Raw genomic sequence first — 25,720 nt, 5'->3', positions numbered from 1 at the left:
TTTGATGTATTTCCCCAACAATCCGAAGTGATCAGTGACTATCTTTAATGTTGATAAAGTGGGTTGATTTTAAAATTATTTGTAGGCAATAAAGAAGCTATCCTTTATTTTAGTAAACAAACCAGAATTACATTTTAAAGAAAGAAAGCCTTCCAAATTAATCATTGTGAAGTATGTTCCTCAAATAATATCATGTAAACCCTTCACAGTTTGAATGAGCTATCTGGTTTGTATGATTTGAAGTGAAATGGACCAAACACATAGATATAATAAAACACTTTTCTATATGGAGCAGGCCCAAAGAGCACCAAATGGTCAGATGAAAATGGAGGAAAAATCTAAATGTTCTATCTATAAGATGTAGATCACCTGGACTTATGTTTCTTCAAGTCTGTTTTCTCCCCTGACTTTTCTTACCCTTAATCTTGTGCTTTTTCTTGTAACTTATTTCTTTTACGGAGTGTACCTCTCTTTGTTGGAGTAGTGAGAGAAAGATATCTCCTAGATATATGGTAATAGAAATACACATTTCTCCATGCTTCCTTCTATTCAGCCACATCAAGAATATATGTCTTCTGAAAGTTTTCTATCAAAGCAAAGTATTTTTAATTAAAGCTTAGGTCTCCTCTGGACTATGAAGACTAGACCAGACCAAGACTGCCACATCATTTTTCTCCTCATTATCACCTCGTTAAGATCCCAGAACATGCCTCAGAGGCAGGGGGTTGCTTAACAAGGTGATAATGAGGAGAAAATGTCTCCAGCCTATTTAGGGCACAGCCCATGCCAGGTCGGATGATGGCAGACCAGGTTGGACTAGAGCAGAACACACTTTAGTGGCTAAAATGTTGTTCTCTGAATGGATTGGGCTATTTTAAGATATAGTGTATTTTCTTTCCATTGGCACTGGCTTAAGCCAAAGTGAAAAAAAATGGAGCCTTGGGCCTAAGACTTTGAGGTAGAGACTGTAAGATGCTTCCTAATGTTCACTCATCTGTTAATTTTTGGACACATGAGCCTTAGAAATGTGAAACTTAATACATAGCAAGGCATTGCCATCCACATAAAAGACTATCTTTGCTAATCTTTCACGAATCTAGACTATATTTCTATGAATCATGTGACTATATTTTAGCCAGTGATATTTAAATGGAAACGTTTTTGGGTACCTGAATGGCTCGGTCGGTTGAGTGTCAGACTCTTGGTTTTGACTCAGGTCATGATCTCGGCGTCCTGGGATTAGGCCGGGTCAGGTTCCACGCTCAATGGGGAGTCTGCTTAGGATTCTTTCTCCCTCCCTCTCCCTATGCCCCTCCTCCCTGTGTATGCTCTCTCTCTCCAAAATAAATCAATCTTTAAAATTAATAAATAAATGGAACCATTTATTTCTCCTTCTAGAAGTGTCTTAGTTAGAAGGACTTGTCTTTCCTTCACCTCTTTCCTCATTCATGTGGGCTAGAAAGTAAATATAACTGGAGCTCAGGTAACCATCTTGAACAATGAGGTGGTAAAGCATAAAGATGGAAGGAACTTGGGCTTTATAGCAATGTAGGCACTGTTCCAGCGTAGGCAGTCTCCCTCTGGATTCTTTTACCTTAAAGAGAAATAACCTTTTATCTTATTTAAGCCAGTAGTTTTTATTATTGGTAGTATTGATATATGAGCTGAATCTAATATTGGCATGGATATTAAAAAAGATTAATTTTGTGTCTTTGTCATGCTATATTTATATCAAATCCAAAGTGTATACCTTTCATCTTCAATTTTTAGCTGTCATTCAAGCCAGAATACTTGGCAGCAATGGTGTGTGGAGCCAGCTTATACCAACTCACATGAACCAATTTTTACATATTGAGAATTTTGAAAGTCAGTTGTTAAAACACAGCCATTATTAAAAATTTAACTATATAAAATTATAGTTTAATAAATTATGCTAAAACAAAAGGTAATAAATACTTGAAAAACACCATTTCCTAATGGTTTTACTATTTCTTATGCTCTTGAGTTTATATTGTATCTGCCTATGTTTATAGCAGCAATGTCCACAATAGCCAAAAACATGGAAAGAGCCCAGATGTCCATCAACAGAGAAGATGGATATGTATACAATGGAATATTACTTAGCCATAAAAAGACAAATACCAAATTTCACTTATACATGAAATTTAAGAAGCAAAACAGATGAACATAAGGGAAGGGAAGGAAAAATAAAATAAGATGAAAACAGGGAGGGAGGCAAATCATAAGAGACTTTTAACTATGGGAAACAAACTGAGGGTTTCTGCAGGGGAGGTAGGAGGAGGGTAATTGGATGATAGGCATTAAGGAGGGCACTTGAAGTAATGAGCACTGGGTTTTGTGTTTTGTTTTTGCTTTTGTTTTGTTTTCTATCTTATGAACACTGGGTTTTGTATGCAATTGATGAATCACTAAATTCTACCTCTGAAACTAATAATACAGTGTATGTTAATTAAATTGAATTTAAATAAAAATTTTTAAAAGTTGAATCTAAGTTAATATCATTTAAACAAAAACTTCAATAAAAAGTTAAAAAAAGAAATACTGCATAATGGGGTGTTATTTTTCATTTCTTCCAACTTCCTGTTTAATAACATGACATAGGTAGCTTGAAATTAGCCATATTGAGAACATTTTCACCATGGAAATTGACAAATGCTAAAAATCAGGGTTTGATGTTGTTTTGTTGGTTGTCCAGGCTTAAGAAAGTGATGGAGAAAATGTTAATAATGCAAATATGTTGTGTCTAGTGCTGAAGCTGAAAAGTTTTAATTTAATGAGAATTAATTATGTGGAGATGAGAAATAGTTTATGTCGGATTTAGTGAAAATAATTTTGTTAGGTAAAGAGTTAGCAGATTAGGATGCAATTTTGTCTGTCAAACCATTGTTGGACTGCAACTATAGATTGCCCAAAGATATAAGAGTTCAGCAAAAATTAATGAAGGCAATCTGTGAGAATTAATTGGCTATATGGAACTTACAGGAAAGAATGTTGCAGATTTTATTATTTTTAAAAATTATATACTAGGCATTCTTTTTATCAGTCAAATTATAATAAATTTATATATTCATAAATACATGCAGTTTTTCAGAGCCATTTTTTAAAAATTAGCTGTCCATCTACTATTTATTTCTTCACTTCCCTCACCCTACACATTCAACTCATTACTAAATCTACTAAATTTTAATTTAGAGATGTCACTTGAATCTATATATTTTTATCCACTCCATGGATAATGCTGTAGATTGGGTCTTCGTTGTTTTTCTGGCCACTTCCACTTTTGTCCCCCTCTAGTTCATATTCCACACTATTGCCATGAGGGTCCCTTGATAGGGCAGATGTACTACTTCCACTTCCCTACTTAAAGTCTTTCAATGGCTTTCAGTGCCTTAGAGGATAACAGGATATTGAGAATTTTGAAAGTTCTCTCTGCATGATCCAAAACTCCTGGCACATGCTTTCATTATGAACTCCTTGCTATGCTCTTTCTTTATTCCACTATCAAGACTTATGCATGAGACTTGGCACACTGAATTGCAACCTTTTGTTTACAGTAATAGTAAGCATGTAATAGTAAGGAGGATAGTTTAGCTATCGTGTAATACTAAGGATGATAGTTTAGCTATCTTGTATCCCAAGCACTTAGTACAAATGTTTAGCACGTGTTAGGGATTCTAGAAATATTTGCTAATTAAATAAAATAAAAATCCACCGTAACTGCCAAACAGTTCTTCAAAGTACCTTTCTCATTTTACACTCCTTTCATTGGTGTATGGGGGTTCTAATTTCTCCATGTGCTTGTCAACACTTGTTACTGCTTATTCTTTTAGTTACAGCCATTTTAGTGTGTAAAGGGGTATCTCATTATGCTTTTGAATTGCATTTTCCTAACGTCTAATGATGTTGCACTTCTATCTGTTCATGTGCTTTTAGCCATTTATTTATCTTCTCTAAAGAAAAGGAAGACCAATTTCATTATTTTGCATTTGGATATCCAATGGATGGCACCGTTCATTGAAGATATTCCCTGTTGAATTGGTTTGACACTTTTTTAGAAAACCAACTGACCATAAATATGAGTTGCTTTTGGACTCTCAAATCTCTTTTGGTGATCTATATGTCTATTCTTATGCCAGCACTAATCCATCTTTATTCATTACCGTGGCTTTTAAAACTGAGAAGGGAGTTCCCCAACTTGGTCTTCCTTTTCAAGATTGTTTTGACTCTTCTGGGTCCCTTGCATTTTTATATGGATTTTAGAACCAGATTGCCAACCTATGCAAGGAAGATATCTGACATTATATGAACCTGTAGATCAATTGGAGAGTGTTGTCATCTTAACACTATTACATCTTCTGACACAATAACATGGGATGTATTTCCATTTATTTAAATCTTCTTTCTTTCAACAATGTTTCATAGTTTTCAGTGTAAAAATATTACACTTTGTTAAATTTATTTCTAAATGTTTTATTCTTTTTGACACTATGGTAAATGGACTTGTTTTCTTAATTTCATTTTTGGATTCTTCATTGGTAGTGTATAGAAATGCAATTAATTTTTCTATATTGATCTTAGATCCTTCAATCTTGCTAAACTTGCTTAATAAGATTTTTTCAGCAGATTTCTTATAATTTTATGTATACAACATCACATCATCATGTCATCTGAGAACAGATATAGATTTTCATCATCCTTTTCAGTCTATTATTTCTTTTTCTTGCCTAATTTCCCTGGCCAAACCCTCAATATAAAAATTAAAAGAAGTGGCAAGAGAAGACATCTTTCTCTTGTTCCTCCTCTCATAGGAAAGCATTCAATCTTTCATCAGTAAGTATTTGTAAATGTGGGCATTTTTTAGATGCCTTTTAGGAGTTTGAGGACATTCCTTTTCATGCCTTGTTTGTTTAGTGTTCTTTAATCATGGAAGGGTGTTGGATTTGTCAAACGCTGTTTCTGTATCTACTAAGATTATTTATGGTTTTTATCCTTTGTTCTATTACTATGCTGTATTGTATTAATTAATTTTAATATGTTGAACTAATCTTACATTCATGGGACATGTTGGAATCAGTTCGCTAATATTTTGCTGAAGATTTTTGGATCTGTATTTATAAAGGATCTTGTCTTTTCTTATGATATCTTTGTCTGGTTTTGGGGATCAGGGTAATAATAACCTCAAGAATGTATGGGGAATTGTTTTCTCCTCTTCTATTTTTTGGAAGGGTTTGGAAGGATTGTATTAATTTTTCCTTAAATGTTCTTGAGAATTCACCATTGAAGCCATCTGCACTGGGCTTTCTGTCGCTGAGAAGTTAAAATTATGGAGTCAGTTCGCCATGGCAACGGCTCCCGGCAGTGCTCTCTTCCCGGGTTCTGGGTGGCTTTTCAGATCTTGTGGTCTTAGCTGTAAGAGAGGGGACATTTCTGATCTGACACTATGTTGGAAGGAAGAGGTGACAACTTCGACAGTGTGAGCACTGACCGCCTTAAAATGGAGCTGCTGAAAGAAATCCATCTGAAGGATATAGTGCAATTATCAATGCTTGAAATAAGACACAAGATAGCGGAACTGGAAGCCAAACTCAATACTAATGATGAAGGTGGTGAATGGAAAGTTCGTTATGAGACACAACTTGAACTGAATGAGCAACTAGAAAAGCAAATTGTTTCTCTAGAAGAGAAAAATGGAAAAAATCCGTGGAAATCCTTCAGATAGATTGTCTTCTATCCGTGTCTATGAACAAATGCCAGTTGAATCCTTAAACACATTGCTTAAACAGCTAGAAAGGGAGAAAAGGATCCTTGAAAATCAAGTGAAAGACTGTGCACTGAGATTGGAACAAGAATCAAAGGCTTACCATGAGACCAACAATGAGTGCCGTATATACCTAGCTGAAATGTCACAGGTCTCTGACTCATACCAAGTTTCTAAAAGGCAACAGATGGATCAACTGCCTAGAGTGAAAGAGAATCTAGTGAAAATAGATGTGCCTAGCAAGAAGTTTCTGCTGCCGAGGTCAAAGAGGTTGTTGCCTGTGTTCTCCTCTAGGGTTTTGATGGATTCCTGTCTCACATTTAGGTCTTTCATCCATTTTGAATTTATTTTTGTGTATGGTGTAAGAAAGTGGTCCAGTTTCATATCTCCCACATCATTTATCCTTTTAAAGTGAAACTCGGGGCAGCCCGGTGGCTTAGTGGTTTAGCGCCGCCTTCAGCCCAGGGCCTGATCCTGGAGACCCAGGATCGAGTCCCACCTCCGACTCCCTGCATGGAGCCTGCTTCTCCCTCTGCCTGTGTTTCTGCCTCCTCTATGTGTCTCTCATGAATAAATAAATAAAATATTTTTTAAAAAAAGTTAAAATTACTTATTCAGTTTCTCCATTGTTATATGCATACTCAGATTTCTATTTCTTTTTGAGTCAGTTTCAGCAATTTGTATTTTTTAAAGAAATTGTCCATTTCATCTAGGCTATCTAATTTATTGGCATACATTCATTCACAGAATTCTCATGGTAATCCTTCTTATTTCTGTACAGTTAGTAGTGATGTTCTCTCATTTCTGATTTTAGTAACTGAGTCTTCTTTCAGTCAGTCTAGCTAGATGTAGGCTGTTTTCTTTTTCTTTTTTTTTATTTTTTCAAGAACTAATCTTTGATTTGCTTGAAGTTTTTATATTCTGTATTTCATTTGCTTCTAGTATAAACTTTATTATTCCTTTATTATGCTTTCTTTGTTTTTTTTCTTCTTCTTTCTGCTTTTATAAGGTGAAGGACTAAGTTACTCATTTGAGACATTCTTTTTTAATATAGGCATTTACCCATAATTGTCCCTCTGAGCATTGCTTTAGCTGTATCTCATGAGTTTTGGTATATTGTGTCTTTGCTTTAAATCATCTCAAAGTATTTCCTAATTTCCCTTGCGATTTCTTCTTTGACCCATGGGTTGTTGGGAGTGCATTGTTTAATTGACATATGTTTGTAAATTTCTTTCTGTTATTGATTTCTAATTTCATACCATTGTAATTGGAGAACATACATTGTATAACTTCAATACTATTAAATTTATTGAGGTTTTTTTTCAGGACCTAACATATGGGCTATACTAGAAAATGTTTATACATATTTAAGAAAGAAACATATGTATTCTGCTACTGTTTGATGGAATGATCTATTAGGTCTTTTGTTAATAGTGTTGAAGCCCTTTATTTCCTTGTTGATATTTGGCCTGGTTATTCTATCTTTATTGAAACTGAGGTGTTAATGTTTCCAACAATTATTCAAGAATTATCTGTTTTGCCTTTAAACTCTGACAGTTTTAAAAAATAAAATAAAATAAAATAAACTCTGACAGTTTTTGCCTCATGTATTTTGGGGCTTTTGTTAGTGTATATAGCTTATCATTTTTATATCTCCCTAATAGATTGGCCTTTTTGTTATTAAATGTCCCTCTATATGTCTGGTAACATTTTTTTTTTTTGTTTTAAAGACAATTTTTTCAGAAATCAGTACAGACATTTCAGCTCTTTAATTGTTGTTTGCATACTACATCTGTTTTCATTTTTTAACTCCAACCTATATATATCTTTGAATCGAAATTTTAAAAAAAATAGTAGAATTCTTTTCAGCTTTATTAAGGTATAATTGGCAGATACAATTTTAATATATATATATTCAATACAATATAGTGTGTGTGAGAGAACGTTTAAGTTCTAATCTGAGCAAATTTAAATTATATGATGCAGTGTTATCAACTCTAGTCACTATATTATAAGTAGATCTTCAGAACTTATTCATCTTAAACTGTAAGTTTGGACCATTTTATTAATGTCTGCCTACTTCCTCCATTTTCTATCCCCTGCAAACCACCTTTCTAATCTGTTTCTATGAGTCTGACATTTTTGAAAAAAAAATTCTACATAAACATGATACTATGCAATATTTGTCTTTTTCTGTCTGGCTTATTTCATTTACCATAATGCCCTCCAGATTCATACATGTTGTCACAATTGACAGGCTTTTCCTTTATTTAAGTCTGAATAACATTCTTGTGTGTGTGTATATATATATATATATATATATATATATATATACATTTTCTTTTTCCTTTCCTTTCTCTCTTTCTTTCTTTCTTGCTTTCTTGCTTTCTTGCTTTCTTGCTTTTTTCCTTGTTTTTTTTTCTCATTATATTACTGGTTTATTATGAAGGATACTAAAAGGAATCAAATACTAGATGAGTGAATATATAGGGTGAGGTCCCAAACAAAATAGAGATAAACAAATAGGCCTCTTTCACAGAAAGCCTGGATGCCTCAGTCTGTTGCTTTTCTACTGTGCTGTGAGGGTGGTAGCCAGTTGAGAACTCTTTCTATATTTGTTAGAGTCCTTAGGACTTGCAAGTATAAACTGCTGGTCACTATACCCAGATTATCTAGAGGTGTCCCCTGGGTGGCAGCTGCAAAAATCAGGGTCCTAGACAAGTTACAAGCTCCTTTCTGGAAGACACTAGTGACTTAGTGTGAGGTAGAGGGAGAGCACAAAGATGGTGTCCATTGGCCCCTGTCTTTGGGGAATATTTAAGCAAGCCTCTAGATGTGTGTTAAATTAGATGCCTGCCTCTCAGGCTGATGCTTTACAATAAGCAAATAAGGCTCTTTCACAGAAAGTCTGGGTGCCTTTCTGTTGGCTGCATTTGCACTGGGTCATGAAATGGCTAAGGGCTAGGTGAGCAAGCCCTTTAAGAAATGTTTCTCAGCTTACTGTAGCCTAATGAGTCTCGTGGACTCAACCCCATTAACTTTCAAAGTTAGTTGTTTTGGGGGTTAATTTCTCAGGTGCAGGTCTTAAAAGTTAGGGTGTCAGAAGTAGGGTTCAAACCCTTCACTCCTCCAAGGTAAAGCTCTGGGTTGAGTTCCTTCCTGATTCTGGGTTGTTGTGTAGGGAATGTTGTTTATGGTGAGATTGTGTCTCAGTCTTTCTTACCCACTTTGATGTGGGTTTTTTTCTTGCTTGCCCAAAGTGCACAATTCACACAGCTAGTTTTTGGAGAATTTTTTCCCCAAAAGAAATTGTTCTGTATATAGATTAGGTGTGTCCACGGGAGGGGTTAGGTTTAGGATCTTCCTACCCTGTCATCTTGAACCAGAACTCTAATGTTATTTTTTTTATAGGATTGGATTTACATTTACCATGTTGTCTTTGATTTTATGTATGTTTCAATTTTTTTCCCTTCTCTATTCCTCCTTTATTGCTTTATTTGTTTTATGTGGATATTTTAAAATATAATATTTATTTCCTTTAGTGAACTTTCAATTTTATTTCTCAAATTCTTTTCTAAATTCTTGTGCTAGGGATTACAATATATAATTTATCAAAATGTGTTTCAGATTTATATTGCCTTTGTTCCAGTGAAATATAGAAACTTGATTCCCATATAGCTACATTCCCTCCTTCCCCCACTTTTTTGTGCTATTATTGTTATGCCTATTATGTTTACATATGTTATAGATTCAATAATACATTGATATAATTATATTTTATATAATCTTATGTCTCTTAAAGCACCTGAGAGGGAAAAAAAAGAACACATATATATTCACTAAGTTTACTGTATTAATTTTCTTATTTACTTGAACTGGTTCTCTTTGTTTCTTCCTGTGGATTAGATTTACCACTTGATGCCATTCCCTTATTCCAATATAACTTTCTTCGGATCTTCCTCCTTTGTGTTGTTATTGTCAAACATATGACATGTCTATATGTTATAGGGCCAGTGATATAACTATATGCATACTGTTTTATAGAATTATGTTTTAAATCAGTTAAGAGAAGAAGAAAAGAAATGTGCAATTATTCTTTCACAATCACCTACATAATTATTTTTACTGATACTTCTGGGTTTTTTGTTTATATGAAATTCTGTCTATTGTCACTTGCTTTCAGCTTGAAGAACTTCATTTAGTATTTCTTATAAAGATCTGCTAGCAATAAATTCTCTATTTTGTTTATCTTGGAAATTTTTTATTTCACCTTATTTTTTAAAAGTAGCTTGCTTTATATAAGATTCCTAGTTGACATTCTTTTTCTTTCAGCACTTTGAATATGTCATTCCACTTCTTCCTGGTTTCCATTGTTTTTATCCACAAGTCAACTGTTACTGAGTTCTCTCACATGTGATGCATCATTTTTCTCTTGTTCCTTTCAAGGAGTTCTTTTTATCAGGGCACCTGAGTGGCTCAGTGGTTGAGCATCTGCCTTTGGCTCAGGGCATGATCCCCGGATCCTGGGATCGAGTCCTCAATCAGGCTCCCTACAAGGAGCCTGCTTCTCTGTCTGCCTATGTCTCTGCCTCTCTCTGGGTCTCTCATCAATAAATAAATAAAATATTTTTTTTAAAAGAAGCTCTTTTTATCTTTGACTTTAAACATTTTGTACTATGATATATTTAGGTGTAGAGCTTCTTGCTTTTATCCTGTTTGGAGTTCCTTAAGCTTCTTTGTTTTGTAGATTAATGGGAAGTTTGCAGCTATTATATTTTAAAATAATTTTTGTGTCCCTTTATCTCTCTCCTTTTTTTGGTACTCCCATTGCAAATATTTGATGGGCTTAATAGTGTTCCATGCTTTTCTGAGATTCTCTTCATTTTTATTCATTCTTTTTTTTCTTTTTGTTTTTCTTTAATCTCTATTGATTTATCTTCAAGCTTGCTGATTGATTTTTTTGCCAGTTTAAATATACAGTTGAGTCCCACTAGTAAATTATTCATTTTGATTATTGTACTTTTTTGTATCCAGATTTCCATTTTATTCTTTTTTACAATTTCTATTTTTATTGCTATTCTCTGCTTTATAAGACATTAAAATCATATCTTACTCTTATTCTTTAATCATGATCTTACTTAATTCTTTAACTATTGGTAATAGCTCCTTTGAAATTTTTTATCTGCTAAATCTATTACCTGGACCTCTTCAAAGGTAGTTTCTATTACCTGTTTTCTATTTTTCCTGTATATGGTTCACAATTTTCTGCTTCTTTGCATGTCTTGTAATATTTGTTAAAAGCTAGGCATTTTAGGTGCATCTGGGTGACTCAGCTGGTTAAGGGTAGAGTCTTGATTTCAACTCAGGTCATGATCTCAGGGTCCTGGGATCGATCCCCATGTTGAGCTCTGTGCTCAGCAAGGAGTCTGCTTGAGGATTTTCTCTCTCCCTCTTCTTATGCCCCTCCCCTGTCTCAAAAACTCTCTCTATACATAAAATAAATAAATCTTAAAAAAAAAACCCTGGGAATTTTAGATAATCTATCACAGCAACTCTAGATACCAATTCTCATCCTGCCCCCTTGCCAGGACCAGTGTTGTTTGCTTGGTCATAGCTATCGACTAAAAGTTTGTATTTTCCAAAATTCATGTTGAGACCTAATCCCCAGTGTAATAGTATTTGGTGATGGTGCCTTTGAAAAATGATTAGGTCACAAAGATGGCACTTCCATGAATGAGATTAATGCCCTCCTAAAAGAGACTCTATAAAAATTCCATCACTCCTTTTCCATGTGAGGACACAGCAAGAAGATGACCATCTATGAACCAGAAGGTGGATTCTCAGCAGATACAGAATCTGCCAGTACCTTGTTCTTGGACTTTCCAGCCTCCAGAGTTGTGATAGATAGATTTCTAATGTTTATAAACCACCTAGTCTATAAGGTATTTTGTTATAGCATTCTAGATAGACAAACAGTCATTTTGGATATTTGTTTAGTGACTTGGCCAAACTAATCTGTGATGTCTATTTCTCCTGCAGTGTGCAGCCTGTTGTTTCTCTGCTCAGATTTTTAAAAAAAAATTCATTTTTATCTTTTAACTTGACTACTTAGTGATTGCCCCTGGAATAAGCCACTTACTGGTCAAAGATCATACTTAAGCCTCTCAGCCAGTTAGATTTTTACTATTTATCATTATATATATGTGTGTGTGGCTTGGAGATTTCTATTACAGTTCAGGGAGTTTATATTGTTGTTCTCTGTATAGCTACAGATCAGTAGTTTAGATTTCCCCATCCTTATCGTTTCTGAAAGTATGGAACTTTAGTCATACATGCAATATTCCAGATTGCCAGGGATGACTGTGATTTTTTTTTTTAAATCTTAGTTTATTAATAGTTGCAGCTGGGTCAGAGTAGCTTATTGTTAGTTGGTGAGAAGTTGTTTTTAAGCCTCTGTGCCAGTGAGGCTTTGGCTCTGTGTGTATGGGCCCGTGTGAGGCTTGGAGAATGCTTTCAAATGTGTATCTGCTGTAATTGCTCCTATGTGAGTGTGGTCTAGCACATGAACTCAGTCTTCCTGATCCTCATAGTGGATTGTGAACCAAGGAGAATTCTTGGCTGTTCCTTTCCCTGATCCTCTCTGTTAAATTTGTAACTGTGCTGCCATTTGCTTATATCAAGGAGCTACCAGCCTCTTGTTAATTGCTCACACATAAATATCTGTTATTTTTAACAATGTCCTTAGGCATGGAGTTCTCCATGCTCTATTTCAAGTAAAGCTTATTTCCTCAGACAGAATTATAGAATTCTTTGTCCTTATGGCCTTCTTTTCTTCCTGGGCTGGATTCCTACTTGTTTGCTGTGCATAAAATAGAGCTTTTGCCCCAAGAGACACCATTGGGTGAGGGAGAGGAGATGCCATCCTTTTAGCTGTACCTACCTGGCATAAAGCTTCCACAATGTGGAGCTGGGGTAGAGGGTGAGAAATCCAGCAACCTATCCATCCCAAAATGAAATCTAGCCACAAACTGAAAGCAAGTAGGAGGCATGCTTTTAGCAATACCTGTCTGGAGTAGAGTGCCTGAGATAGAGCTTTAGTAACAATGAGCTGGGGAAGGGTAAGGAAGTGGATCAAGGATGAAATGCTACAGACTCTGGTTTTTCTTATTGAGAAATTTAGTAGAACTTCTGATGTATGCCTTTAGGACAATTTCCAGAGACTTTAAATGATTTTTTTTTAAATAATTATCACCAGTTAAGTTGTGTTTTGCTGGGGAAAGGGTCTTCTGAATTCTGTATTCTGACATTTTAGAAGACTCAGCCAAGTCATTGTCTTCTTAAGCCACTAAGTTTTGATGCAGGTTGTTTTACAGCAATAGATAACTGAGCCAGATTCCAAAGCTAGATAGAATAAGTGGAAGTCCTGGCTCTACTACTAACTAAGTGATTTTGAACAAGTTTTCTGAACCTCTGTTTCTCTCTTTATAAAATGAGATAATACTTTCTGCTAATGGTTGTGAGAAATAATTGAGATAATGTTTGTAAAGCAGTTGGACAGCACCTAGCACAAAAAAATTACTTAGCGAATGATGGGTAACAAGTATTAGAAGTAACAAGGGGTAGATATATAAACTCAAGGAAGACAAATGCAGACAGCTGGCAATAAGTAAGTTGCTAGGTTTGCAAAATTGTTCATTGTTCTGCGACTCACAGACTTAAATGGAGAGCTGGAGAAGTAGACCAGAGATCTTCGTTTCTTGAGAACAGAAGGATGGTGTTTGAATAAGATTAACAGAGGAAAGTTTTCTGAGAGAGAAGAGTGGGCACAGAACTTTTGGAAACAGTTCAACCAGGGGGCAGAAATAAGTGGAGAAATCCTAAAATGAGAACAAAAGGAGTGCTCAGAGAATCTAGTCAGGAGAATACAGACATACTGAAGCCTAAGGAATAAAAAGCACTGAGAAGGTGCTTATGTAGGAGAAAAGCAGTAAGGAGAAAAGATCACTAGGGCCTTTTGAAAGAGTACTTTTTATAGAAGGGTGGTGGTGGTTGCTAAATTGCTAGGAGTCACTAGGAGTTATGGAAGCAGGGGAGATGGAAAGGAATAGCCAAAAAAAAAAAAAAAAAAAAAAAAAAAAGGAAAGGAATAGCCACTTAAAGTGGGGGTTGAGGATGTGTTCTCTTATTTTGTAAGCATTTTGTTTGTATGTTTGTTTTTGAAATTGAAGATGTACTTTTAGACAGAGGAAAATAAAGATGATTAGGGATGGAATACATAAAACAGAGTGCTAAGTGATGGAGAAGGAACATGAAGCTGGCACAAGGGACAGGACTATTGCCACAAGTGGAAGGGTTAATCTACCTAGAGCTTTGAAGAGCAGGTGAGTGATGTACACAAAAACACTCTATTAATACATAGTAGTTTTGGGTAGAGAGAAGTTGGTACATATCACATAATCTCTGTTCTCCCTGAAAGGATGAAACAAACCCATTTGCAAAGAGAGTCAGGAAAGTGAGTGTCCAATTTAATGAGACAGTGAAAGCTTAGAAAAATGTGTAAAGGGAATGTGAAATGAGACAAGGAGCTAAAGAGAGAGTATGGAGAGTGCTGAATTGAGGTTTCCTGCTCTTTTCTCCATTAATTTTCCTGGCAATACTTATCAGGAGAAGAGAAGAAAGCAAAGAAAGAAGATAAGGCAAAGGAGAGTATTTGCAAGGGAAGTGGATAATCCAGGACTGACTGGGGAAATAGATAGATATAGGAGCTTGAGGGTACAGGGAATCAAGAATGAAGGTGGCAGCACCATTGAAATGGCAACCTGTATGGAATCTGTCTGGATTTGGAGGCTGGTAGGGAAAAATACCATCTAGCCATTTTAAATGATGCCTCAGAAGACTTATTTTTGACAGAGGTTGGCAAATTATGGCCCTCAGGCCAAATCCTGTCTACCAACTGCTTTGTAAATAAAGTTTTATTGGAACACAACCATGCCCACGCATTTATATATTGTCTATGGCAGCATTTGCATTACAAAGAAGAGTTGAGAGAGAGGCCATAAAGCCTGAAAGTCTTAAAATATTTTCTGTCTGGTCCTTTGTAAAAAAATTTATGTTCACCCTTGGTTTATGATACATAAAAATATATATGACATACTGGTAGGTGAAAAAAAAGCAGAGTATAAAGCAATATTTATTACAAGACCAAATTTTCTGAAAAGAAAAAATATATACATAACTATGCCTAGAGAAAAGATGTAAAAGATACATACCTAAATATTTGTTAACAATTGTTTCTCTGGGTGGTAGGATTACCAAAGAGACTCTTTTTTCTTCTCCTCCTCCTTTTTCTTCTGTTTTGTAAACTCCATAATTTCTATAATATGGGAGGATAATGGCCAGAAGAAGGAAAATTCTATTAAATGTTTACTTTAGCTGATTAGATCAAGGTGCTAAAGAACATGTGCCTGTGAATTCCTCTAACAGGGTCCAAATAAGCTTATCCAAAAGATAAAATCTGTGTCATTGACTGCACACTCATCCCAATCACACATTCTTAAAAACTGATTTTGATTGATAACAACAGGTAATAGAAAAGCTATACCCACCTTTGAAATGACAAATCAAGGTATACACTGGAAATTTTATATGTGATACTATCCTAAAAGGATTCTAATAAGTATGTCAAAGTCTTCAAACTATCTTCATTAATGTTATGTTTACTCAGAAGGACTTAGTATTCAAATAGAAAGTCTTAGGCACCTACCTTTAGGGAGAATAATCTTAGAAGAGAAATTTATCTGGAAAGTAGGGTGAATCAAATCTTTCAGATAAAAAGTAGAGTTGGAAATCTAGATTAACTTCCTTCAACAAATGGCATTCTATCAAGGACTTGCAGAAGATGTGGCTGATTCTGATGGTTGTTTCTTTCCTCAGGCCCTTTGAAGCACTCTGTCAACATCCCCACAGGATGAGTCAAAAGTCCATCAGGTTAGAGGGCATCTGCCCAGTTTTATATGTTTAATTTATTTGTTTTAATGTATATTGCCATTGTCCTAGATACTGAACAGAATTTTTTTAAAGATTTTATTTACTCATTCATGAGAGACACAGAGAGAGGCAGAGACATAGGCAGAGGGAGAAGCAGGCTCCCTGTGGGGAAACTGATGTAGAACTTGGCCCAGGATCACAACCTGAGCCAAAGGGAGACTCTCAACCACTGAGCTATCCAGGTGCCCCTACTGAACAGAATTTGTAGACAAATTAGCTTGCCTACTCTGTCTTGGTGAATATTTATTGGATGATGAAATATAATTGGGAATCAAGTTGGAAGCCAGGTTGAAGAATTTGAAGTCAATCACCAATGGGAAAAGAGATCAAAGACAAAAGCAGAAGATAGAAGGAGCGAGCCAGAAAACTCCAGAAGCTGAGGGTTGGGTGTGATGTGGATGGAACACAGTGAGGAAGAGGCAGAAGAAGTGAAGATCAAGAAAAGCTTTGAACAAATATAGCCAAGCCCACAAAGACTCTTCTCTTAAGCCAAAGCTGTTTCATATCACAAAGAGAACATCTGATAGTGGAGACTTCTAAGAGCTGGATTTATTCCATTTCTTCCCCACTTCCCAGAAGCTGTTGATTTAGCAGTTTAGCAGATCAGACTATAATCTGACTCAAGAATATTTTTTGACAATCTTTACAATGCTTATTAAATCTAAATAACTACTTTTTTTTTTTACATAACTACTTTTAAAAATTGTTATAGTGACAGAAACTTCTGTGCTTTAAGATCTTGGGCCTAGTAGCTTCATTTGCATTTGAGTAATTAAAGAATCTGAAGGAATTAAGAATGTTCATTTGGAGAAAAGATAAATAAAGGAGCATTTGAGTCAGAGAAAATGGGATAGAAGAGGACATTTAAGGTTAACTCGTCTGATAGCACAAGTCTGACTATCAGTGGAGATCTGGGAAAAAGAAATATAATTTAGGTAGTTACACCAAACCAGCTTTCTTGAGGACTTCTCTCTTCTATTCACAATGGCCAGAACCTATGTACAGATGACAAATTACCAACTACCCTCTATTTTGAGATGAAGTAGGGGTTGAAAAGAGACCCAAATCAGATTGTTACCTGTTTGAGATAAGGTGAATTCAAAGATTCAGACCTATATTCTTAATAAAAAGAGACCTTTTTGCACTGAAATGATCCAACTTTTTTTTTTTTTTTTTTTTTTTTTTTGAGAGAGAGAGAGAGAGAGATTGAGAGAGCATGAGCCACGGTGGGGAGGAGCGGAGGGAGAGAGAGAGAATCTTAAGCAGGCTCCACACTCAGCACAGAACCTAATCTCATGACCTGAGATTATGACCTGAGCCATGAGTATGATCATGACCATGATTATTACCTGAATCAAGAGTCAGATGCTTAACCAACTGAGCCAGCCAGGTGCCCCTAAAATGATCCAATCCTGACTCAAGTTTATTCATGAATTTATTCCTTTACTGAACAAGTAGTTACTGGTTACTTTCTGTGAGCCAGATTGATCTAGATCCTGGGATACAGGGGTAAACAAAACAGACAGGATCTCTGCTCCCTTGTAGCATATTAGCCGACTAGAGTGAGTTAAATAGGGAACATGTAACAGAGTTTCCATTCTGACACGGTTCTCTGACATGCTATTTTAGAGGCAGCTATTAGACAGTTTTCCTTTGGAAAAGAAAAACGTGTGGTTTGCCTAGCTAAGTGCAAATTATGCATGTTAGGACAAGTCTAACTCAACTAATGCTAGTGATCAAGAGGACTGAGTGAAAGGAGAATAAATCCCATCTCTCTCTGACTCAAAGTTATTGACGATACACTTCTCCCTCTGAAGGAATCAATTTCAACTCCTCTAACTCCAGGATTCTTCATGATTCTGCCCACTGCCTGTCTCCCTAACCTCATTTCCCACCACTGATTATTTGCCTTCTGTGCCCCATGGCTGAACACATGATATCACTGCATATTCTTTGCTTTGCCTGGAATATACCCCATGATATTGTTCATATGAAAAATTCATATGCATAAATGAAGACTCTTTACCTGTCACTTTATCTATGACTTTTCCTGACCTTTTTACTTAGTTAATTACTAGCTCCTTTAACTAGCTCCTTAGTTAATTACTAGGTCCTTTAGACCACAGTGGTCTTTAATTACTTACTATTTTGTATCACAATTATTTACCTCCCCAAACAAGACTAGGAGCTCTTGAGGGAAGAAGACTAAGTAGTATTTGGGTATTTCCCAAGGGCCTAAACCAATGCCTAGACTTTAATAAGCATTTAATAGTGATTTATTGAGTGAATAAATGGGTATATGAATGAATAAAAAACAATTGAAGAAATTCTGGGCAGGAGTATTTTAAATGGCACAAAAAATTGGCAAATAATTCTATGAGGATTAGTCAGTGAATCAATATTATTTTAAATATATACTGTGTTGAATAACACCCAGTATTCTATATGTTGGCAAATTGAACACCAATAAAAAATAAATTTACAAAAAAAATTAAAAAATAAATAAATACTGTGTTGAACATTAAGGAAACTCACAAAGGCAGTAAATAAATGACCCCTGACCTCATGGAATATTCAATCTACAGGTCTTAAGGAGACAAGACTAATAAAAAGAGTAAGTGCCACAAATAAATGGAATATAAACTCACAAACCCAACCCAACCCCTGTAGTTAGACCTGCAGTCTGGAAGAGCGATTTTAAAGATGGTCAGCTCTTTTTATGAGGCAAATGAATCTTACGCAGCATTTTGAAAAGTTGAGTCAAAATAGGAGAGTAGGTTAGTCTATTCAAATGGTGCTGGGAGAACTGGACAGCTACATGCAAAAGAATGAAACTGGACCACTTTCTTATACCATACACAAAATAAATTCAAAGTGGATTAATTAAAGACCTAAATGAGAGACCTGAAACCACAAATTCTTAGAAGAAAACATAGGTGGTAATTTCTCTGACATCAGCTATAGAAACATTTTTCTAGATATGTCTCCTTTGGCAAGGGAAACAGAAGCAAAATTAAACAATTAGGACTACACTAAAATAAAAAGCTTTTTCACAGTGAAAGAAACCATCAACAAAACAAAAAGATAACTTACTCAATGGGAGAAGATATTTGCAAATGGTATATCTGAGAAGCGGTTAATACCCAAAATATATAAAGAACTTACACAACTCAGTACCAAAAAAACACATAACCCAATTAAAAAATAGGCAGAACACATGAATGGACTTTTTTCCAAATAATACATACTGATGGCTAACAGACACAGGAAAAGATGCTCAATATCACTCATTATCAGGGAAGTGCAAATCAAAGCTACAATGAAATATCACCTCACATCTTTCAAAAAGGCTAAAATCAAGAACACAGGAAACTACAAATGTTGGCGAGGATGTGGAGAAAAAGGAACCATCATATATTGTTGGTGAGAATCCAAACTGGTGCAGTCACTGTGGAAAACAGTATTGATATCCTTCAAAAAATTAGAAATTATGTTGCCATATAATCCAGTAATTCTACTATTGGATATTTATCCAAAGAAAATGAAAACATTAATTGAAAAGATATATGCATCTCTGTTTCTATTGCAGCATTATTTAACCAAATAATAGCCAAATTATGGAAGTAGCCCAAATGTCCTTCGATAGATGAATAGATAAAGATGATATGATATAGGGACCCCTGGGTGGCTCGGCAGTTGAGCATCTGTCTTCGGCTCAGGGCATGATTCCAGGATACGGGATTGAGTCCGGCATCTGGCTCCTTGAAGGAGACTTGAGGGACTTCTCCCTCTGCCTATGTCTCTGCCTCTCGCTGTGTGTCTCTTATGAATAAATAGATAAAATATTTTTTAAAAAGAAGACATGATTTAGATATATATATAATGTGTGTATAGATATATATATATAGATATACACACACACATACAAATGGAGTATTACTCAGTCATAAAAAATGAAACCTTGCTATTTGCAACAGCATGGATGGACCTATATAAGATATAATGCTAAGTGAAATAAATCAATTGGAGAAAAATGAATAGCATATGATTTCACTCATATGTGGAATTTAAAAAACAAAGCAAGCAAACAAAGAAAAAAAGAGACAAAAAAACAGACTTTTAAATATCAAGGATAAACTGGTGCTTGCCAGAGTGGAGGCAGTTGGGGGAAGGATGAAATAAGGAAAGGGATTAAGAGCACACTTATTGTGATGAACACGTAATATATAGAATTGTTGAATCATTATATTGTATACCTGAAACTAATATAGCACTACATTAATTATACTTGAAAAAATAAAAATTTTAAAACAATAGCATATTTTAGAGGTAAAATAAATAGCATAAATAAAGGTAGCATGGGAGAGAATAATTCTGCACCAGAGCTGGCCTGATATTGTGCAATCCCCTTTTAGAATACCAATTTCTTGGTAAAGAATGATTCTAGAGCTGCTGCAGTGACTTTCGTGGCTTTCAGGGTCACTTGGTTTAGCTGTGGAATGAACTCAGCTGGCTGCAAAATGTCTCAGGGGCAATGTTGGAATGAATCTCTTTTCTTTCCAGAAGTCGATCAGGTTCTCAAGGCAAAGTTAATTTATGCTTGTGAGTCAAGCCAAAGCAGCATGGTGGCGGAATATGTAGTGGGAGCCTGGCCACTTTCATACTCGTTAATAGCACAGGTGCTTAACCATCTCCAGCAAAATCTGGCAAAGTATGCATTTAGTCCTCCTATTGTAGCTATTTAATAGATTTGTTAATGAAGGCCTATTTATTTTTAAAGGAAATTAGTGATTTTTAATGAGGGGTTTCCCCACAGGAGTTTTTCTTGAATAGGAAAAGGAAAGAACGATTGACTCAGTGCCTTCTACGTGCAAAGAACATTTGAGATCCCAAACCATCCTGGCATTTAGTATCACTACTATATTCACTTTACAGGTAGGGAAGCTGGCACTCGGAGAAGTGATTTCTTAGAGGCTCGTGTGCTAAGATTCAAATCTTGGACGGCCTGACTCCAAAGCTCAGCCTCTTTCCACTTAATCTCCATTACACCTGCTGCTTACAGGAAACACATGTGGGCATGGGCACATACATGCACTTAACACACATACAGAGAATTTTAGATGAAGCAATTGTGCATTTCTCAGAAATATTCTTTTTATAACCTTAGCATTGAATAAAAGGAAAGAATATTTTGAAACATCTATCTAGATAATCGAATATATTCAGAGAGAAGTGCCTAAGAATTTGGAGCAAAATGCTCTAGTCTTCCACCTAGTGGAAGGTCAGGACAAAACAAGATGAAGACAACTCCATATATATGTACAACACAGAATTGCCTACTGGTAAGATTTAAGGAATCTTAAAGCAGGGTTCCACCTGCTTTCAAGTCTTTTTCACTCTTACTTGTTAAGGTATATAAGTTCATGTCTTTAAAAATGTCACAGGGTAACACATTCTTCCCAGGAGGGCTATGTTAAAGTGTACAGACTTTATATCAGAGTTCTTTCAAAAAGGATGCCAGACATATGTATTTGATTCAAGGTTGTAGAATGTAAGAGATTGAAGTTCTTTTTTTTTCAGATTTTATTTATTTATTCATGAGAGACATAGAGAGGGAGAGAGGCAGAGACACAGCAGAGGGAGAAACAGGCTCCATGCAGGGAGCCCGATGTGGGACTCGATCCTGGGTCTCCAGGATCATGCCCTGGGCCAAAGACAGGCGCTAAACTGCTGAGCCACCCAGGGTTCCCATCAACAAATATTGATTTAATTATTAAACATATTTCATGGGACACCTGGATAGCTTAGTGGTTGAGCGTCTGCCTTCCGCTCAAGGAGTGATCCTGGGTCTGTGGATGGAGTCCCGCATTGGACTCCTTGTGAGGAGCCTGCTTCTCCCTCTGCCTATGTCTCTGCTTCTCTATGTGTGTCTCTCATGAATAAATAAATAAAATCTTTAAAAAAATAAAAAATAAATATATTTCAGAGGCTAGGCACTGTTGAATCTAACTACATAACCCCAAAGTTCCTAAAGACCCAGGTAAGAGGATAAAACTGATAAGATTTTAGAATCTGTAGGATTGCAAATCAATGTAAAGCAATGATTGTAAAATCATTGATGCCACTAATATTTCTCTGTACTTCATATCTCAGTTTCAGAACACGGGAGTTTCACATTCTGAGATATTTTGCTCTAGCTCTGGTAGATTGGCATGGTAAAGATTTAAATCATACTTCCTTTTTCAAATGCTGTAAAACACTGTCTCAAAATAAATACTAGTCCAAAAGCAATGGGGGGGAAATGTGTGTATCTGAGACTTATTATAGCCAAATACAGGGGTAACCTTTCAACTTTTGGAGAAGGAGCCACTAAAGTCTATACCACCTACTGGCATCCTAGCCCTTAACAAGCAGGATGCCCTGGCCGTGACCATCTCTTTCTTTCTGTATGTTTCTCCAAGCCTAACAAATGCAGATTTCTGCACTTGTTCCTGAATAGAAGAATGTTTGGAAGTTTTGTAAAAGTTATACATGCTTGTATGCGTATGACTATAGTATAGAATTGTAGTCAACAATTGGTAGCCAAGAGTTTTTGTTTTACATATAAAAGTGACTGCTTTTTAGTTTTTATTATTTTTAACGATTTATATATTTATTTGAAACAGAGAAAGGGGGAGGGGTAGAAGGGGCAGAAGAAAGAATTCCAAGCAGACTTCCTACCCCACTGTGCACAGAGCCTGACACAGGACTGGATCTCACACGCTGAGATCATGACCTGAGCCAAAATCAAGAGTCAGACACAAGTGACTGAGCCACCCAGGCACCCCCAAAGTGACCATTTTTTAAATAAGTGTATATATTCAGTAGCTGAAGGAATGGTAAACACTCTGAATTTCTCATTTATAAAATACAGATTGGGACAACTGACCCAATGTGACTCGAGGTCAGAAAACCTATAATAGGGATAAAGAAGTACATATGATGTTAATCCTATGGATCTTTCTTTCTTTTTTTAAGATTTTATTTATTCATAGAGACACACACACAGAGAGAGAGAGAGAGAGAGGCAGAGACACAGGCAGAGGGAGAAGCAGGCTCCATGCAGGAAGCCTGATGTGGGACTTGATCCCAAGTCTCCAGGTGATCACACCCCAGGCTGCAGGCGGCGCTAAACCGCTGAGCCACCAGGGCTGCTCCTATGGATATTTCTTGATGAATAAAAGTCTGAGGGCTGTAGGTCTAGATTTACAGTAACCATTATGTAATATCAGCACAGGCTACATTACACACTACAGTAACAAATCCATCCTGAAACCTCAAGGACTTAACACAACCAAGGTTTGTTTGGGCTTTTTTCTCCTCACTCATGCTCCACGTTCAATCTAAGTTGATGGGGCACTCCATTCTCTCTAGTCACTCCGACATATGGATAACATGATACAAGAGGTAGTTTAGAAAGATCAAGCAGGACCAAGGAAAAGAGAAAGACAGAGAGAGAGAGAGAGAGATCAAAATTGGAGTAGTTAATCCAAAAACATAAGTATTAATTATATCTTTTTAAAAAGTTTAGCTGAGAAGAGTTTAGAATATTATTAAAGAGTAATGGAAGGGAGGGTCGATAATCAAAGCATGTAGCCTTGGGTGTCATATAAACACTGCCCCAGTAGGGATGGAATGGGCCCTATAAATACCTGGTTTGCTGGCCCGTGCAGACCTGCTGGGCCTCAGCTCTCCCAAAAGGCAGAAAGAGCCTGTGGATGGAAATGACTGCAAGGTAGCTAGACCGGTACTAGCCAGAGTGGACATTCCCTTGGATTGAGTAAACACCGGCGCTGGAAGATGAGTTTGTGTTCGCTATGATTCAGCGAGGGTGGATTGATCCGGGGGGCTGCCCTTACATCACTGGATTGCTTTCCACGCAGCTCACAGCCTCTCTCCCTTCCTTTCCCCTGTCCCAATGATTTGTTCTCTCTAATTGTACATCCCCCCATCCTTTGTCGAGGGCTTTGATAAATGTGGACACTTCCTCTTTATTTTCTTCACGTTCTGTGCCTCTCATGAGTCATTTCTGAAGGCACTGAATCATTTTCATCACTGCTCAGCCTCCTCCTGTTTGAAGTCCTTGTCTGGATATATGCTTATTCATCACCACTCTCTCTGCGACCCACATGTGTCCGGCACACTGTTTACATTGGGCTTTAATCTGTTGTTAGTGGCCAACTCCAGTGTCCCCCTCCTTCCTCAAGGGGCCCATCCCTGTTCCTCCCGCCCGCACTGCTCCCAGTGGGAGAGCATGGAGAGCAAGAGCTCTGGCCCTTAACCTTGGCATATGGACTCTTGCCCAGAACTTCATTCCAGACCTTCCTCTTTTGCTTGTCCTTTATAGCAGCTTCTTCCCCAGCATCATCTACACAGCAGAAGAGGCAGAAATGGGGTCCCCTCCCAGGCTAGCTCACAGACCATCCTGGGACAGTGCACCGTGATGAGGCTCACATGTTTTCAGTCCCCACCTGCCCTCTAACACCCATTTCCCTCTTGCTACAAATACCAGTGTTTTTTGTTTTGTTTTATTATGTTTTGTTTAAATACACTTCAAAGTGCAAATTCTCTAGTTCCTACTGGTCAATGGAATGCACTGTTTTATGATCCCAAACACTGGGATTTTGAACGAACACATTGATATTTAGTCATTGGTAATAGATCTTGACATTTCAACAGGCCACAATGGGTTATCGTCCGTTCTGCATTTTCCTCCCCCAGCCCAGTTGCTCTGGAATTGATTTATGAAACTAGTTTGCTTTTTACATATTTTATTCCTCATTATTCATATTTAATGTTACCCACACTTGACCTTGTGACTCTAATTCCTTAAACTGAATAATGTACACACATTGACTTTGTTCTTCTTGACAGGTCTTATCATTTTTTATCTTTGCCATCCCTCTTTCAGCCTTTTAAAGATCTTGGGCTCTCTGAATCTCTTATCTGTTTACATTCTTCTTCATTATTTAGTATTAATGTTCTTCTTTCAGCCGTTATTCCCTAGGTTGTTATTTTCCTCATTTCCTGATTTGATTCTTTCTGTCACAGAGCCAGATATCTCACTACCATGTTTTAGAGGTTGACTATCACTTCACCAGTGAAACCCATTCAGATGTTTCCAGCAACAACCACGTCCTCAGGAATTCAGCAACATCTTAATCGGTTCTTGCCCAAGACTTTTAATGTCTTTCAGAAACATCAGTTATGAAGTGCTGCTACAAGTGTGTGTCTAATCAGAGCAGGAAGATCACTTGGTAGTTAAAACATATATAAATTTTGCCTCTGAATAATTCTTAGACCATGAGTACACCAAAGACCATTTAATTGACCATTATTTGTTCTGCAGTGTTCCATGGGAAGAGTATGCCATAATTTGAGAATATTTTTCACACAGATACAAACTGGCAATTAACCATTAATGCCCACCCAATGATCTAGATATGTGTGATATTCCTTTTCTTACCTTCTTGTGAAGGGCGGTAATGATGGTAACAGCAAATCAAGTAAAACACTGAGAGTACTACACGTTTTTTTTTTTTTTGACATAGCTGGTTTGGTTAACTCAGTTACTTAGATTCTATTTTTTTTGTTAAAGCCAAATATGAGCCAGTTAGTTTCATATGATCCTCCGACAGGGAGGAGTTACAAATGTCCCCCAACTGCACATTATAAAGGACATCAAGGCAAACCCCTACATTTTCCTAAACCAGTCCATTACTTGACTAGAAAAATGATGTTAAACTTTTGAGATATAGGAAGCAAATTAGGTACACGCTTTTGAGGTAAAAGGATACTTTTGTTATTCGTATAATGTCACGATTATTTTTTATCATAATAAGTCACATGTTAGGT

The 25,720-nt window shown here is 36.4% G+C and overlaps 1 pseudogene; it reads left to right on the top strand.

Moving 5' to 3' along the window:
* The first annotated feature begins 5,461 nt into the window (after nucleotides 1-5,461).
* Nucleotides 5,462-25,027, top strand: LOC112926430 (coiled-coil domain-containing protein 169 pseudogene; annotated as a pseudogene).
* Nucleotides 25,028-25,720: the final 693 nt, after the last annotated feature.

This window comes from Vulpes vulpes, chromosome 1 (assembly GCF_048418805.1).
Source record: "Vulpes vulpes isolate BD-2025 chromosome 1, VulVul3, whole genome shotgun sequence".
NCBI classification, from domain to species: Eukaryota; Metazoa; Chordata; class Mammalia; order Carnivora; family Canidae; genus Vulpes; species Vulpes vulpes.
This window is presented reverse-complemented; position numbering and strand designations above follow the sequence as displayed.